A 16,561-nucleotide genomic window follows, 5' to 3' on the forward strand; every position below is an offset into this window, starting at 1 on the left:
CAAAAAAAAAAAAAAAGAAAGAAAGCAGAACAATAAAGAGTAAAAAATAAAATTAGACTAGGAAATTAACATATGTTAGAAAGAATATAAATATAAAAATATAGATGAAACAACAACCAGAAGGTAAAACAGAATCACAATAGTAAAAATGAGGAAAAAAAAAAAAAGGCAGAAAAGGCCTTGGATGTGGGAGGCGGGGCTTAGGCAGGGGCCAGGTTTAGGCAGTGGGCAAGGCCTATGCTTATTATCCACAGAGCTGGAAAAGGCCCTGGTGGGGGGTTGGGGGGAGGGCTTAGGCTCAACTCAACAGAAGGGGCCCAGGCTGCCTCTGGTCTCGGAGGGCAGGGGACCCGGCCTGGGAGCCCAGCAGGCTTCCCCAGCCCGAGTGGGCGGGGCAAATGCCCTCCGCTCCTCTCCTGCTCCTCTGGTCCTGGAGGGCCCCTCCCATCTCCCTCTCCTGTTCTCCCCTGGCCTGCGTCCTATGCCCCCAGGACCAGTGTGGCCCGGAGTGGGCCTCTGAGTGCATAGGACCTGTCCTGAGAGCCAGGAGGGCTTCCCGGGCTGATTGGGCAGGGGAAATGCTAGGCATGTTCCCCCCGATCTGAGCCCCTGAGGGTCCCTCCAGGCATGGGAACCCCTCCCCCATCCCAACCCCACCCCTCAGTGGCACTGGTCCTGTCAGGCCTCCACTTCTCCTCCCCACTCAGTCCCCCCACATCCTATGCAGTCGCTTGGGGTTCCTCCTGTCTCCTTGGGCATCGAGGTCCCCCACCAGCGTCCGGCAGGCACCCTAGTTGTGGGGAGATGCGAATTCCACATCTTCCCATGCTGCCATCTCGACTCCCCATTTGTGTCATATTTTAGATTCCCCACGTAACTGATATCATATGGTATTTGTTTTTCTTTTTCTGACTTTGCTTAATATTATAATCTCTAGGTCCATCAATGTAGCTTAAAATGGCATTATTTCATTCTTTTTGTGGCTGAGTAGTGTTCCATTATATATATGTGTACCACATCTCCTTTATGCATTCATCTGTCCGTGGACATTTAGGTTGTTTCCGTGTATTGGCTATTGTAAATAGTGCTACTGTGAGCATGGGGGTTCATGTATCTTTTCAAATTATAGTTTTGTCGGGATATATGCCCAGGAGTGGGATTGATGGATCATATGGTAGTTCTATTTTTAGTTTTTTGAGGTACTTCCATACTGTTCTCCATAGTGACTGTGCCAATTTACATTCCCACCAACAGTGTAGGAGGGTTAAAAGTCTACTTATTGATTAGGCCACTGTTATTTTGGGTCTCCACTACCCGTAACAAACCTAATCCTTATTGAAATTGAAGTTACTTCTAACCTGAATAAACGGTAGTTCAGAGTAAAACTTAACTTGATTTTAGAGAAATAGTGTCATATTATTGGGTGGGCCAAAAGGTTCGTTCAGTTTTTTCTGTAAGATGGCTCTAGTAGCACCTAGGTGTTTTTAACTTCATTTGAAACAATTTTGTTGGATTTTATGTGACACCTGTCATATCAGCGTGCATTTAAAAAAGACTTATCAAAATTGGTGAATTTTTATATAGCCACTTTAATATTGTAGGTAGGAGAGAAAGCAACATTTTCGGCATATTATGCTTATTTCAAGAAAGGTAAAAATGTAACTGAAACGCAAAAAAGGATTTGTGCAGTATATGGAGAAGGTGCTGTGACTAATCGAACGTGTCAAAAGTGGTTTGCAAAAGTTTTCTGCTGGAGTTTTCTCAGTGGACAATGCTCCACGGTCGGGTAGACCAGTTGAAGTTGATAGCAATCAAATCGAGCCATTCACTGAGAATGGTCAGCGGTATACCATGTGGGAGATAGCCGACATACTCAAAATATCCAAATCAAGCGTTGAAAATCATTTGCACTAGCTTGGTTATGTGAATCACTTTGATGTTTGGAATCCACATAAGTTAAGCAAAAAAAACCTTGACTGTATTTCCGCATGTGATTCTCTACTTAAACGTAATGAAAACATTCCTTTTTTGAAATAAATTGTGACGGGCGATGAAAAGTGGATACTGTACAATAATGTGGAACGGAAGAGATCGTGGGGCAAGCAAAATGAACCACCACCAACCACACCAAAAGCCGGTCTTCATCCAAAGAAGGTGATGTTGTGTATATGGTGGGATTGGAAGGGAGTCCTCTGTTATGAGCTCCTTCTGGAAAACCAAACGATTAATTCCAACAAGCACTGCTCCCAATTAGAGCAACTGAAAGCATCACTCAACAAAAAGCGTCAGAATTAGTCAACAAAAAACACATAATCTTCCGTTAGGATAACGCAAGACTGCATGTTTCTTTGATGACCAGGCAAAAACTGTTACAGCTTGGCTGGGAAGTTCTGATTCATCTGCCATATTCACCAGACATTGCAACTTCGGATTTCCATTTATTTTGGTCTTTTCAAAATTCTCTTAATGGAAAAAATTTCCATTCCCTGGAAGACTGTAAAAGGCACCTGGAACAGTTCTTTGCTCAAAAAGATAAAAAGTTTTGGGAAGATGGAATTATTCAATTGCCTGAAAAATGGCAGAAGGTAGTGGAACAAAAAATGAATACGTTTTTCGATAAAGTTCTTGGTGTAGGACTTCCCTGGTGGTCCAGTGGTAAAGAATCCGCCTTACAATGCAGGTGACGTGGGTTGGATCCCTGCTCGGGGAACTGAGATCCCACATGCTGCGGGGCGACTAAGCCCATGCACCACAACTACTGAGCTCACACACGTCAACTAGACAGAGAAAACCCGCACACCACAACTAGAGAGAAGCCCACATGCCACAACAGAAGGATCCTGCATGCCTGAACGAAGATCCCGCGTACCGCAACTAAGACCAAATGCAGCCAAAAATAAATAAAATAAATAAATAATATTAAAAAAATAATAAAGTCCTTGGTGAAAATGAAAAAAAGTGTCTTTTTACTTAAAAGCCAAAGACACTTTTTGGCCAACCCAATATTTTTGCACAGCAAACTTTGGGGTGTAATACTTACTCCTGCTCTACTGAATTTGGAAGAAGATACAGTTATACTGGTGATGTTCTCAATATTTTCAAAATTTTGGTGTACATATGAGTCACCTGAGGGCTCATTAAAATAAAGATCGCTGGGATCTACCCAGAATTTAATGCAGCAAGTTTGGGGTGGGAGTGAGAATTACATTTCTAACAAGTTCCCACGAGATGCTAATTCTGCTGGTCAGGGACCACACTTTTGAGGGCCACTGTTCTAGACTAATTCTCCAACTAGCTAAGGTAAAGGACAAGTTTTATTTTATTTTGTCTTATTTTAATATTCACCCTGTCCTAGACTGATGCTTTTGTAAAGTACAATGAAAATCATTTACTAGAAGTATGAAATAATAAAAAGGTATAAAAATACAAGCCTCATTTTTAAAAATTATTATTTGGATTCAACACTTGTAGAGACATAAAATTACTCTGCCAATTCCTATAAAAATGTCTCATTGCTGACTCTCGATGTCTATACTTACCTCGTGGACTGGCTACTGGAGGTTCACAGATAAGCCTGATCCGTGGCCCACTACAGCACTCCTAGCCTGATTGAGTAGCCTGGGACTAGGGGCACTTTGTATGCTTCCTGTCTGAGAAATTTCTGCAGTAGAATCCAAAGACTCCAAGCCTAGGCCAGTATCTCCTATCCTCTCTAAGAAAGTTAACAGTCTTTTTTTTTTTTTTGGCCATGTGATGGTTCAGTGGTATAGAAGGCTTCCTAGCATTGCTTCAAGTAGAGCATTATCAAGGAGCTTCCACTGACAAACTCTTAAAAAGAAGTTAACAGCAAACAATTCATCATCATCATATCTTCCTTCTCTACTATAGGATGTGACCCCCCTTTAAAAACACTATTTCTCAATAGCTGTCAACCTATTTTTAGCACTTACTATGTGCTAGGAACAATGATAAATTGTTTATAACTAACGTATGTGTTTTATATGCATTATATTTAAATTCTCAACAACCCCACAAGGCAGGTGCAGTCATTACCCCCACTTTCAGTGGAGGAAAAAACAAAACAATGAGGCCCAGGAAAGTGAGATAACTTGCATGAGATCATACATTGGGAAGTGGGCAGTTAAACCAAGTCCATGCTTTTGACCACCAGGTTTTATTCCTCATTTCACCCAAGATCTTTCCCTGCAGAAGTGCAGGCCAGATCAAGATACCAGCTTTATGCAAAGCATTCTAGAGGCACCAGGAGACCCAGGTTAAGTCTGGACTCTGCCTCTAAGTAGTTGAGGGCCTAGGAGAAGTCATTTTCCTCTTTGAGCATCACTGAGTTGTCATCCATAATTTGCTTCAAGAACTAATGTTCCTTGAGGGGTTAACAGACATTCTATGAAAAATGTGTTTGGGGTCAAATAAATTTAGGAAAGCTTGAATAAAATATTACCCTCTTTGAGATTCACATTGCTGGCAAATTAAAGACTCTGACAGGTTTTATGGTGGAATGGTTCTGATTTTATTTAATGTAGCCTTTCCCAAAAGTCTTTGAATAGAGAAACCTATTTTTATACAACTAATATCTTAATAACAGAGGTTATTCCTGGAACACAGTTCTGGAAACAATACCCTCGTTTTTCCTGTCCCCAAATTCTGTGAGTCTATGACTGGTATAGAAATAGAAATAGATACAGAATGGTATAGCAATAGAAATGGTATAGAATAGATATAGAATAGTATAGAAATAGAAAAAGAATGTCAATAGTAGTAACAAAACCAATAAGACCTAAACCTAATGATAGTCAGTGCTCTCATTAGCTGTGCACCGGATGGATTAGAAACCCAGATACTGTTCTGCGCACTTCACGTATATTAGTTCATTTAATCCTTATTATAACCCTATTATAATAATTGTAAACACTGTTATCCCCATTTTACAACTGAGGAGACTGAGGCCCTGAAAAGAGCAGTTAGAGGTCTCTCAAACTAAACCATTTCTCAGAGACTCAGATTTTCCTGCACGCCCTAAGGAGAGTATCAAGAAAAGAAATAGAAGCAAGCCCATTGCTGTTTTTTATTTTTTTGCCTAGTGTGCTTCATTTGCATATCAAAAGCCCTGTAATGTGGCTGTAATCTGCCCTGCTTAATGTTTCTGACTTTCTTTTACTCTCCTATCGAGCATGGTTCACAGTCATTACCCTCTTGATCAAGTTACAGACAAAAGCAGCCTTCAAATTAGGTCTATTAAGATTTGTTTTTAATGAGGAGATAATTCCTCTAACAGCACAAGTCAGATTCAGCTGGGATATGATTACACAATCAGGCTGTCTTGCAGAAAGGAAAAGAAAAGCAGACTTTTGCCTCTTCCTCGAATGATTTCAGCCAGTCTTGATTCACTTGATGCCACTTAAAATCACAGAGCAAATGTAATATCTGGGACTTGTGAGTAACGAAATAATAACATAGCCCGTGCTCTGCTAGGACAGTGGGAAAGTTTCTATTTCAAGGATTGGAACTTCTTAGAAGGCAAATGTCCAGATTCGTGGTATTGGAAATCACAGGAGGGAAGATAAATGCTTTCTTTCTACGAGTCTAAGCTCTCTTGCTTTGTTGAATTCACTTGTGAGCCCTCTTTGTCTTTCAGGAATGAATACCCTGTAAGACTTTAAGTAAAATGATTTCTTAATTAACCCCAACCTTTGGAGATCTTTCTGCATGCTTTTTATTTTTATTAAAATTATCTTCAGCACATTTGCTTTCTAAAATGTTCTCCAACAAAATCATTTCTAGATATATTTATATCCTTTGCATACTCATAAGTCTTGGGTTAAGAAATCTTTATCTGTACTTTATTAATTACCTCAACCAATCATTTCTTTATATGTAAAATCCACCTAATACATCCATTCATCTGAAACTGTTTTACAATAATATGTGACAAGGACAATGAACTTGGGCCATCACGGACTCAGTATTCTGCAATATTGGTCCAAAGGCTCTTTCATCTCTCACTGCAGCACTACCATGAAGAGATGTGATAAGCCTCCTTAAGGATTTAAAGTTGTTGGGCAACTTTAAATTGTTAAAGTTGTTTGCCCCAATTGAACTTAGCATGACTGACAAGGAATAAATAGCTCTTGACAGCAGGCAGGGGATATAAAAGAATATTTTAGCAAGAACAATAGTTACTAACACTACATATGACTCTACATGTAGAACAGGATCCAGTCAAATGATTTATTTGTTCTGTATTAACACAGCAGAAACCAGTTTGTAGCATTTGGGAGCTGAGTGAATGAATCATGAGAAATGAAATGGCCAAAATCAGGAAGCCAAGGTCTAACTTAATCTTGAGCATCATCACCTGCCATTCCTACCTGACACCTGCACACACTCTCAGACTCACCCCTATGACTCAGCGTGGTCACTTGTACAAAGAAAGTCTTCAATTAACGTGGTCTCCTTTCAGTGCTGTAAATACCCCAGTTTTTTCCCCAATTACAGTCCTTTTCATACACTATTCTTGATTTCTAAAATGCTCTTTACCCAAACATTTTATTGGTCCTTTCTCCCATTCTTTTCTTTCTTAGCTCAAATAAATCACCCGAGAAGCTTTCCCTGAGCACGCTTTCTAAAGCACCTCTACCCAAACTCTGTTTTTCTCCATCTCTTCTCCTTGTTTGTCTTCCAACATAACTCCTATTTGATTTATAGTTTTATTATTTTTGAACCTGTATTCCTTATCACTGTGTACGATCTTTGAGAGTAGAGAAAAATGTCCATTTCGTCCACTGCTATATTGCCTGCCCATAGAAAATATGATGAAATTGATATTTTATGTTTTGTTTGCTCAGAAGAATGGATTTCCTTGCTCATTTCTCATTGTTCATTTTGATTTTCATTTCCTAATATAAATGTCCCTCACTGGAGGCAAAAGTTGAGATTTATGTCTATCCCAATTCCATCCTTTAATAAATTCCTTCATCTCCCTTCCCTTGTACATTTTGAATGTGGTTTTACCTAGTGCCTCTCAATGAGTGTTAGAGGTAAAGATGTTGGAGAACTCTCTCCTTGGAGACTTCACTTCATATTTCTCCCAGATGAACTTACTGCCTCACAAAAGGGCTCTTTGTCTTTTGAATTTAACCGGCTCTTTGTTTGGGCTGGTATCCAGCAGCCCAGGAGTAAAATGTCAGTGCTCTCTATTTAATCAGTGTTTTATTCTTGGCTTGTATTTCAACAGGGGGGATGAAACAGCAATTTGAATGTTGCTGATATATTTTTTGACCCTTTTAAATTCCCGATCTCTATTATGTGAATCTCAATAATTTCTAATTTATTTTCAATCTGTACAAATTCCTTGGAGAAATGTGCTATTCTTTTGCTAAAAGACATAACAGCTGTGCTGACACTATACCAAAACCAAGACTAATCCTCACCCAACCAAAGAGGTCATTTTATGACATTCAGCTTTTTTTTCTTTCTCATCATAATTGCCAAACTTTGTATTGTCTGTTTGTAGAGCAGTGGTTCTCCAAGTTCCTTTTCTGGAATACTAATCTATAGTGATATTTTGCTCCCCATCCCCCAAATAGTTTCAGCAAGCCAGGAGTTTGAGAAACCAAGTATTAGCATATTAACAGTTCTGAGACCTGTTAGAAAATCAACTGCTTTAGTTTGGTTTACCTTTTAGCGGTTTATCAGTGTATTTGACCGTAGCGATTGTACACAAACAGCAGTCCCAGACCACCTGGGAATTTGTGAGAAATGCAACATCTCGGGCCCCGTCCCAGAACTACAGACTCCCAGGCCCTAGAACAGAGAGGAGGCTGAGCAATCTGTGATTTCTCAAGCCCTCCAAGTAAACTTGACATTTGCTCGACGTGCGAACCACTGGACCATGGAGGTCTTGTATTGGGACCACCTTCTAATGTCCTGAAGGTATGTATTCAGAACACCAGGGAAACTATTCAGTAGGTCTGGGGTGTGGCCTGAGAGTCTGCATTTCTCACAGGTTCCCAGGTGACGTTGATGCTGCAGATCTGCAAAGTATTCTTTGAGTAGCAAGGCCACAAGACACTTCTGAAAGAGCTAGAGCAGGCATGGCTGACATGCATGGGGAAGAATATTTAGATAGGGTCTTACAATGGAAATTATGGGCAAAGTATCTCCTGTCGCCCATCTGACCAGCCCTCCTCCAGCCATCCATGAACCTCTGTTGGAAGATAAATAGAAATGGCAGCATGATGCTCTTCACCTGGCTACCTACCACACCAGGTTTGTGAAGACAGACGCATGGCAGAGGAAGAGTTGAGACCAGAGATCCTTGAGCATGGGAATTTTTCTTGAATTTACAAGTAAACCATGAATAGCTCTGTGGTCCTGGAAAGCTTAGATAACCACCATGAAACTCAATTTTCTCACCAGTTGGAAATATTAATAGCACCTGTGTTAGTAGTGGTAATGAGAGTATGCCATGCTCGTAAAATGCTTACACTGTGGCATAGAGTAAGTACTTACTAAGTGATCATGATGATGATGATATGATGATGGGTTATGATGGTGGCCCCACATGAAATGGAAACATCCTGAAGTCATCCTCATAATTTGATGGAAAAAAGAATGTGGAAGCGAAGATCAGGTCATTGTATTTTTCCCTCCATGACTAGGGAATGCAAACTATATATTTTCACTTTGATTCTCTCCTCACAGCTCCAAGTGTCTAAACCACCTACCTAGAAATCCACCATTATTAATTCTGGGGTTTGTGAGTAGTGGAATTGCTGCTGATCTTGATTTCCTTCTTTCTAGTATGACTGGGATAAAAGTAGTCTTGTATAAGGTTTAAAACCTTCCCGCATCTCAGAATATTCCAAGGAAGATTTAGTATTTGCCTGAGATCTAGGACTTTGGTTGTGTGGATCTAGGCAATGGGTAAGGCAGCCACGTGGTAAGAGTTTACCTGGATCTAGACGGGAAAGGCCGGAGAACCACTTGGGGAGAACTAAGTCAGCGGACACTAAAGCATGAGCAGGGAGAAGAGACAAGCAAGCCAGCACACTTGTGGCCGAGCTTGAGAGAGAAGAGAGATTGTGAAAGAGCAACTGTTTAGATGAGAGAAATGAATAGATGGTTGAAGAGGGATGACTTTGATTATAAAAAATAGGAAGATCATTTCAGGGGTCATGAACTACATTTCCTGTCCCCATATCTCTTAGGAAAGTTTTGGTAGAGAGCTAAGTTTATTTTCATCGATTTTTGGATGTCACACTTGTGACTCTGTTGACTGTGACACCAGGTTGAGACTGACTTGGAGGTAATTTGGTATTACTTAAGTAACATGTTTGGTATTACTTAAGTAACATGAGGTAATTTGGTATTACTTAAGTAACATGTTTCCATGTTTATTAATAATAAATAAGTATTTATTATTGATTCATTGATGGTCGGAAAGAATAATACCTCTCTCTGGCTCTCTTTCTCTCTCTCTCTGTCTCTCTCTCTCTGTCTCTCTCTCTCTCTCTCTGTGTCTCTCTCCCCCCCGACACTGGCCTCTGATTCTTTCTTAGTAAAGAAACTGTCTCGAAATTTTGAACACCAAGACTTGTCTCAATTAGTGATTCTCAATTGGGGCTATTTTGGGACATGTGACAAGCTCTGAAGACGATGTTGGTTATCACAGTTGGGCTTGTGTTACTGGCATCTACTGGGTAGAGTCCAGGGGCGCTGCTAAGCATCCTACAATCACAGCTTAGCCCCCTCCATAACAAGGAATTATCTGGTGTAAATGTTAACAGCGCCAAGGTTGAAAAACTCTTGTCTAAATTATTAGAAACTTTCCTTCCTCAATTCCAACTTCCAGTGTGTGATTTGAATAGTTCCTCTGATTATAATTTACATGCTTCCAATAATAATAATTCTAGGGGAAAGCCATTCTATATAGCACATAAGAAAATGAACGATTCTTTAGGAACTTCCATCTTATTATCTGTCAAAGGAAATATCCTTAATAAACTACAAATTTTCTCTCTGGAGACTCCTACTATGATAATAGACTCAGTTAACCAATAAATAAAATGTTCAATTCTGCAACAATTACTTTTGAGACTTTCTTGCCAGTAACAAAATGTATGATGACTTTTAACTGATTTGCATAGCTAGTGATTTCCATGAAACCGCCATCTTGGAGGAGCTGTTGCCAAGTGTTTGAAGAGGCAGTGAGGCCAAATGGAGAGGGCCTTGTCTGGTCCTCCTGAGCTTAGTTCTAGGTCCAGCTGTGACACCAGCCATGTCATGACCTTGGGCAATCTGCAACACTTCTCTAAAACTTGAAAGCCTCTTCTGCAAAATTAGTAGGAATTGGATTAAGTTCCCTTTAAGGTCTTTCCTGGTTCACTCTGAACTCTGATTGAGATTCTTTTCCTCCATGAGAAATAATGCCTTTTAGTTGACCTTTGAAGGAGAGTTAAATGAAGTTCAGGTCAGCCTCAGGCTCAACGAAGTGTTTGTGTTATTTCTAAAAAAAATAAGGAGAGTAAGGAGGAGAATATGGCAAGTTGCCACTGTTAAAGCGAATATGTCTAAATGGAAATCTAGCATTTTTCCCTACTAAGATGAATCTGTATCCAAACAGAATTTGAAAAATAGTTAAAAAAAAAAAAAAAAAGTCGATTCCCACAGAAAACAATGAATCAAAATGAACATCTGTTAGAGGTTTTTTTTCAAGTCAGGCCAATACCATATTAAACCACGGCCGGTCCTTGCTCACTACCCTTAGTCTCTCTCTTTCAAAAATAAGTAAAATAAAATATTTTTTTAAAAAACAACATAAAAACAATTTGCATTGACTTCACTGTAACAGAATGTAAACCAAAACACATCTTTGAAGTTCCCAGCACAGATGGCAGGTCCCAGCTCTCCCATGGTAGATGCTAAGCAGAAAAGTGACTGAGCTACAGGAAGTTGAAGAGACCACAAATATCTAACACCATAGAAATGGCCCAGAACTGCCACTGACAAACATGAAGTGTATTAAACCGATGCGTCTCTCTGAAGCAGTCCATTCCTGGGCCTTCTGAAGGAAGCCCTTCTTTTAATTTGAACTTGTCTGTAGATGCTTACATCGTCAGCACTAGGACATGCTCTCCTGAGCCCCGTGTTTTAGTGGGAGAGATGAGTTTGTGCTGCTTTGTTGATATCTACCACCTGGTTCCCATGGTGACTTGTAGCAGGCCTTTGTAAGAAAGCTTCCTGAAGTCTGGAGTCATGGTGAGCAAACTTTTTTGACCTCAACACATAGAAATACATTTTACATCATTACCCAGTACAGATGTGTGTGCGCACACACACATATACACACACACACACAAAGTTCCCCAAAGTACCATAGATTCTCTGATATCTCTTGTGTTTGGGCCTATATACCAGTTCCTTCTGCTCCACTCTCTTGTTCTGTTACTTGTCTAGATGATGCCTACTTGCCACTCAGGCTGAGAAATGTACCCTACACTGGGTTTCATGTCTTTGGTCCCTTTACAACAATAACACAAGCTATATAAGCACATACGGAAAAGGTGAGAAAACCGTGAAAGAACTGAATCTTAAATGGCCTGATTTATCTCAGAGCATCACAGAATTTTTAAGCAAAAGGGCACCATAAAAATGATTAAGAGCAGCAGTTGCCAACTAATGTTCCTTATATATCAGTGAAGGCCACAATTTGTTCCTAAGTACTGTGGTTCAATATTATAGAAAGCTCAGGGGAAAACTGTCCACTTATTTTTTGATTAAGACTGCATAAGCAGGGGCTTCCCTGGTGGTGCAGTGGTTGAGAATCTGCCTGCCAATGCAGGGGACACGGGTTCGAGCCCTGGTCTGGGAAGATCCCACGTGCCGTGGAGCAGCTGGGCCTGTGAGCCACAATTACTGAGCCTGCGCGTCTGGAGCCTGTGCTCCGCAACAAGAGAGGCCGTGATAGTGAGAGGCCCACGCACCGCGATGAAGAGTGGCCCCCGCTTGCCACAACTAGAGAAAGCCCTCGCACAGAAACGAAGACCCAACACAGCCATAAATAAATAAATAAACAAATACTTAAAAAAAAAAAAAAGACTGCATAAGCAAATAAAATCCCAAGTTTTTTATATGACTTTGATTATAAAAAATAGGAAGATCGATTGTTACTTCAACAAGTGTTGTTTGCTTTTTTTCTTTTAATTTTTTAAATTTATTTTTGGCTACATTGGGTCTTCATTGCAGTGTGCAGCCTTCTCATTGCAGTGACCTATCTTGCTGTGGAGCACAGGCTCTAGGCACGCGGGCTTCAGTAGTTGTGGCTCACGGGCTCTAGAGCGCAGGCTCAGTAGTTGTTGCGCACGGGCTTAATTGCTCTGTGGCATGTGGGATCTTCCGGGACCGGGGCTTGAACCCGTGTTCCCTGCATTGGCAGGCGGATTCTTATCCACTGTGCCACCAGGGAAGTCCCTGTTTGCTTTTTTTAAAAAGTCTCTCAAATTGTGGGAGAACTAATTTTTTAAAGTTCTTGGTGGTCTAGGCCTTTTTGGAGAGTCACTGATTTAGCCCAATCCCTTAAATTTTACAAATCTGGAAACTGAACTCCAGAGAGGGTAAGTGACCTTCCAAAGCCCATCCAGCATATAAGGGCACACTTAGGATGAATGATCACATCGTAAAACACAGAATTTCCCTCTAAAGGCATAGATAGTTTATCTCATCAATATGTTAAGGAGATAATGCATAATCCAGAATCTCTGTCAACAGTCGAGTATAACGCTCCAGCAAACATAAATCAAGATCTGTTGTATTCAAAACTGTGCAAGATTCATCAGAAACCACAAAGATGAGTTCTACACAGTCCTTGACTTCAAGACCTTAGATTGAATAGCACTTACCTTCATTCTCTTGTTTAACCCTCACAACAGTTCTGTTGGGGTAAATGCCACATTACTCCCATTTTGTAGATGAGAAAGTCCTGTTGCTGGTAACCTGCAAAACAGTGATTCAGAGTCTGATGTCTATTGCTGCCATATATTGCACAGGTATTTTAAGAATTCAGAGAAAGAAAAGATTAATTCAGGTTGGGAGATTTGTGTAAGGCTTCTTGGAGAATGTGGAATTTTTAAAATTAAAGTATGGTTGATTTAGGATGTTTTGTTACTTTCAGGTGTACAGCAAAGTGATTCAGTTATTCAGATTCTTATATATATATATATATTCTTTTTCAGAATCCTACCCATATAGGTTATGACAAGGTATTGAATATAGTTACCTGTGCTATACAGTAAATCCTTGTTGTTTATCTGTTTTATATATAGTAATTTGTATCTGTTAGTCCCAAGCTCCTAATTTATCACTACCCCCTTTCCTCTTTGGTAACCATAAGTTTGTTTCCTATGTCTGTGAGTCTTTTTCTGTTTTGTAAATAAGTTCATTTGTATCATTTTTTTAAGGAGAATCTGGAATTTGAAGCATGTGATAGATTTCAGTAAAAAGGAATTCCACAAAAAGACTGTCCAAGGCAGAGGGAACCAAAGAGCAAGAGAAGAAAAATGAAAAGAAAATTCTAGACCGAGTACTTGGAGGATAGTCAGGTTATAGAGGACCTTGAATGCCATTGCAGGACTTCAGCGATTCCCAAGAGGTGTTCCACAGAGCACAGTGTCTGAAGGCTGTTAATGGGGGTTAAACATGGTGTTGGATGACCAAACAGGTCTGGGAAATACTGGATTAAAAAGGTGCGACAGATTCTTTACTGTAGAACTGCCCAGAGTCTTGAATAGGCTAATGTAAATTATGAACATCCAAGAAGAGGATAAAATTCACAGCATTTCCCAGATTTATTCGATCACAGAATATCCATTTTATCATTTTTTTTCCTTTCTTAAAAAGCAGCTGACAGATTACTGAACCTTAGGAACATTGACCTGACAGTAGTGGGAAAGGCTTCCTAAGAGGGAAGATGAGATGGAGATGAGACCAGATAGGAGGCCAGGGTAAGAATCATGATTACCTGAAGGTAAAGGTGAGCCCTGGACCTGGGAATAAAAATTCACAAATCAATGTATACTCCAAAACAAATTGGAAACTACTAAGTAACATTGGACACAGATGGAGTTTTAGATGGCTTTAAGGAATTATGATTCATTTTATATGCTGTAATAGCAACGTGGTTATTGCTTTAAAAAACCTTTATATGTTAGATACATACTGAAATATTTATGGATGAAATTATTTACTTTAAAAGAATACAGTTTTTAGAAAGGATTAGATGAAACCAGAATGGCAAGATGTTAAGTTTGATGAATTATATTCTTTTCTTGGCTTTTGTGTATGTTTGCATATTTCCATCATACAAAGTTAAAAATAAAATCAATGTGAGAGACATTGAAAAGGGATATTCTGCACCATCTTAGGTTGGGTTCCCTGAGAAACTGGCTCAGAGGTGGAGATTTGCATGCAGGGCTCTTGAGAGTAAACCCTGTGGCAGATTGCAGAAAGTTGAACTGGGCTCAAGGAGATGCTGAAATGCACTTTAGTCACAAGGCAGGTCTCAGTAGCTCCCAGCTGGAATGGCCCCTCAGGTCACGTGATGTCAGGGGACCATGGCTTTCTGCACCTCTCCCTGCCCTCCCATCCACATACACAAATTGACCTGTCTTTGGATTGTGAGCTGTCTCCAGAGAATAGGCATAACCTAGGACAAGACACTATTTGTATCACCTCACACCAGTCAGAATGGCCATCATCAAAAAGTCTACAGACAATAAATGCTGGAGGGATATGGAGAAAAGGGAACCCTCCTACACTGTTGGTGGGAATGTAAATTGGTACAGACACTATGGAGAACAGAATGGAGGTTCCTGAAAAAACTAAAAATAGAATTACCATATGATCCAGCAATCCCACTCCTAGGCATATACCCAGAGAAAACCATAATTCAAAAAGATACATGCACCCCAATATTCATTGCAGCACTATTTACAATAGGCAGGACATGGAAGCAACCTAAGTGTCTATCAACAGAGGAATGGATAAAGAAGGTGCGGTACATATATACAATGGAATATTACTCAACCATAAAAAAAGAACGAAATAATACCATTCGCAGCAACATGGATGGACCTAGAGATTATCATACTGAATGAAGTAAGGCAGAGAAAGACAAATATCATAGGATATCATTCATATGTGGAATCTAATTTTTTAAAAAATGATATAAACTTATTTACAAAACAGAAACAGACTCACAGATTTCTAAAACAAACTTACGGTTACCAAAGGGGAAAGGTGGGGAGGGAGGGATAAATTAGGAGTTTGGGATTAACATATACACACTACTATATATAAATTAGCTAACAAGGACCTACTGTATAGGACAGGGAACTCTACTCAATATTCTGTAATAACCTATATGGGAAAAGAATCTGAAAAAAGAATGAATATATGTATATGTATAACTGAATCACTTTGCTGTACACCTGAAACACAACATTGTAAATCAACTATACTCCAATAAATTTTTTTTAAAAAAAGACACTATTTGGCTGACAATTCCCAGAGAGAGGGACTCCAATAGGTGCTGAGCTTTCAGCAGTTGAGGTAATAAGAACCTCAGTCCTCATCCAGGAAATCTGGGCAGCTTACCCTGGCACCCATCACACTCTCCATTTCTTTGTCCTTCAACATTTACAACGATGACATGTTTCTCCCATGTCGCGTGCAATTGATGATTGTGTCTGTGTTCTGTTTTGTTGGCTATTATGAAAGAGTGGTGTATTTGCATAAAGAGGGCATGTGTTGACAAGAAATAGATCTATTGCTTTAAATTCATCTTGCAAGTGGTTTTCATTGAAATAGCAGGAAACTAATGTCGTTTTAAAACTTTATTAAAATCATCTGGATATACTCAGCCTAATAAAAACAGAGTACACGGCTGCTGGACTTCCTGTAGCTTTAGATATGGAGCAAAAAGAGGCTTAAGTGATATCCTACATTTGAAATTGTGTAGAAAGATATGTTATTGGCCTAAGAAAATATGTCCCTTATGAAGCAGATTCACAACTAGCATCCCTGCTGCATTTCTGTTTGCATGACTTTTTAGTGTCTCTTTTTAGTGTCCTACTTGGCCTCTTTGTTCTCTGTGTGTTTATATACATCAATGCTGTTTTACTGAGGCTGCTGCCTTGTCTTGTTCAGTCTAAGAGATTTCACTTCTCCACTTAAGAAAGGTCAATTCTGAAGTGAACCTTTAGAAAGAGCTGTATCACCCTAAGCTTCAGAATCATTTCGATTTTCTCTTCCAAAGAGGCATGTTGACCCTTCATCATAATTGAATTCTATTTAATCTAGCTATTTTCATGATTAATTACAAATGGGAACTCTGGTTGGGTCACTCAGGTGGCCAGGCCACTTTCTAGGGCATTGTGCTCTTTTTTTTTTTTTTTTTTTTTTTTTTATAAATTAATTAATTTATATATTTTTGGCTGTGTTGGGTCTTCGTTTCTGTGCGAGGGCTTTCTCTAGTTGTGGCGAGCGG

The 16,561-nt window shown here is 39.7% G+C and overlaps 1 protein-coding gene across 15 annotated transcripts in view; it reads right to left on the reverse strand.

The window, feature by feature from the left end:
- Nucleotides 1–16,561, reverse strand: part of LOC309606953 (uncharacterized protein) — a 431,574-nt gene that overhangs the window by 246,062 nt on the left and 168,951 nt on the right. For 13 of the 15 annotated variants that reach the window (XR_014232129.1, XR_014232130.1, XR_014232131.1 and 10 more), the window contains one exon: nucleotides 12,918–13,011. The gene's annotated coding sequence lies outside the window, so the exon portion shown is untranslated. Of the gene's footprint in view, nucleotide 1; nucleotides 2,209–8,154; nucleotides 8,225–12,917; nucleotides 13,012–14,035; nucleotides 14,061–16,561 lie in introns of those variants that run through there. The other 2 variants (XR_014232142.1, XR_014232137.1) reach the window with 2 other exon arrangements.

Source organism: Balaenoptera borealis, assembly GCF_965194805.1.
Source record: "Balaenoptera borealis genome assembly, chromosome: 12".
NCBI classification, from domain to species: Eukaryota; Metazoa; Chordata; class Mammalia; order Artiodactyla; family Balaenopteridae; genus Balaenoptera; species Balaenoptera borealis.